At 35.5% G+C, this 2,069-nt stretch overlaps 1 non-coding gene across 1 annotated transcript; it reads right to left on the minus strand.

The window, feature by feature from the left end:
* Positions 1-1,108: 1,108 nt before the first annotated feature.
* On the minus strand, positions 1,109-1,180 carry TRNAC-ACA (transfer RNA cysteine (anticodon ACA)). Its single transcript has one exon. It is a non-coding gene; the product is annotated as a tRNA-Cys (tRNA).
* Between the last annotated feature and the right edge of the window lie 889 nt (positions 1,181-2,069).

The raw sequence follows: 2,069 nt of genomic DNA on the forward strand, positions 1-2,069 counted from the left end.
GGGAATTCAGTACAAAAAATTAGAACATGGTTATAAGCTCAGAAAGTATTTGTTGACTGGTAATAGGTTTACTTGCTATTAAGATGATGAGATAAGGCTTTCGTTCTTTCAGAATGCCCCCATCCAAAATCAGATTCTTTGAGGCTATCATGAATGCTTCCTTATTCTGAACTGTTGACACTCTCATGACTTAACAGCAAACAGCTAGTGAGTCTATTAATTAAAAAATGCATTCACTCACTGCTTTTTCTCTTACAGTGAAGAATACTCTGATGAGGCTTTACAACTTTGCTCTCAGCCTCGGGTTGCCTATCTTCTATGCCATGAGGATGTGTTTGTGCACCTTCAATCCCAAAACCTACCTAGAAAAATTGAACAAGTAGAAATGGTTGACTTAAAATTGTTTATTGATTTTTCTCTAATTCATAATAGAATGGGGTTATGAGTGTGGCAAGTATAAAAAGTTGATTTGGTTAGATTGAATTGTGGCTTATCCATCAACACACATTTATTACCCACCTAACATATATGACAGGCACTTGCCAATTCCCTGGTGGCTCAGAGGGTAAAGAATTCACCTGCAATGCAGGAGACCCACAGTTGATCCCCTGGAGAAAGGAATGGCTACCCACTCCATTATTTTTGCCTGGGAAGTCCTATGGGCAGAGGAGCCTGACAGGCTACAGTCTATGGGGTCACAAAGACATGGAACACAACACATACACACACACACACACACACACACACACACATACATTATTCTCTGAGATGAGAGGAAGATAAGATCTCTGTGGGCTAGAAAGAGCTGCTAATGTTTCTTGGAAAATAGTCTCAAGAATTAGACCAGCTCTCAGGGAATAAATTTACATAAACAGATTTTATATAAATTTGAATTTATATAAAGAGATTGACATTATTAAATATTTTAGAGTAGATAATATTGATTATAAGATCAGAACAGTGGCATACTGTGGAGGAAAATGAAGTTGCTCAGTTTTGTTCAACTCTTTGAGACCCCATGGACTGTAGCCCTACCAGGCTCCTCCGTTCATGGGATTTTCCAGGCAAGAATACTGGAGTGGGTTGCCATTTCCTTCTCCAGGAGATCTTCCCTACCCAGGGATTGAACCTGGGTCTCCTGCATTGTAGGCAGACGCTTTACCATCTGAGCCACAAGGAAGTCATACTGTGGAGGAGTTAAGTAGAATTTGAGAGGATTGTTGTATAAAACCAACTAGAGTTAGAATCAGATATAGTGATTCCATCCTTAATAATCCTATTATAAAGTTTTCAAACGGATTCATTTTTAAAGCACATGCTAGCTCAATAACAAAAGAAGAAAAATCAGGAATGGAAAAATTGGCAGATAAATAATATAGAATTATTAGAATGTGTGAACTCTAGCAGGAAAAAGGTGTTTCAAAAGTGATCATGTTGAAGATTCTCAGATCATCTCTGATCTTTGCAAAATACTCTTAAAGTAAAACTTGACTTAAATTTAGACTACAGAACTATCTATGACACATCCCAATCCAGGACGGGTAGCAACATGTGACTTCCTGACTCAACTTATTCTAAACTGCACTTCACAAAGTTGTAACTTTACTAGTAAATGAAAAATTTATTATGCTCAGGCCTTAAAATTAACTTAAATACTAAGTGAAAATCCTCTGTTTCTCAATAATGTGAGTTAATCATTTTAAGATTAAATTGTTCCCTGGATTTTACATCATGATTATAAGACATCTTCTTAGAGCTCCTTTAATAGTTATATATTTTAAGTAATCTTTTTTTCTTAATCTTAAAAGGTTGTTTTAGCCTTTGTCTCTGATTTACTTTTTGCCTTTTCCTTCCTGAACTATTGGTCTTTTTTAAACTACACCATAGCAACTAATGAGCGGGGGACACTTGGAAACATCTTTTTGCTATCAGTCTTAATATAATGTAAAGACTGGTGATAAAATATTTAAATTCATTTCTCCATAGTAAAAGGACAGCAGATATTCAAGTAAATATAAATGATTATCATTTATTTTGTATTCTCATAGTTCCTTTAAAGAATAAATGTG

This window comes from Dama dama, chromosome 28, assembly GCF_033118175.1.
Source record: "Dama dama isolate Ldn47 chromosome 28, ASM3311817v1, whole genome shotgun sequence".
In the NCBI taxonomy this organism is placed as follows: Eukaryota; Metazoa; Chordata; class Mammalia; order Artiodactyla; family Cervidae; genus Dama; species Dama dama.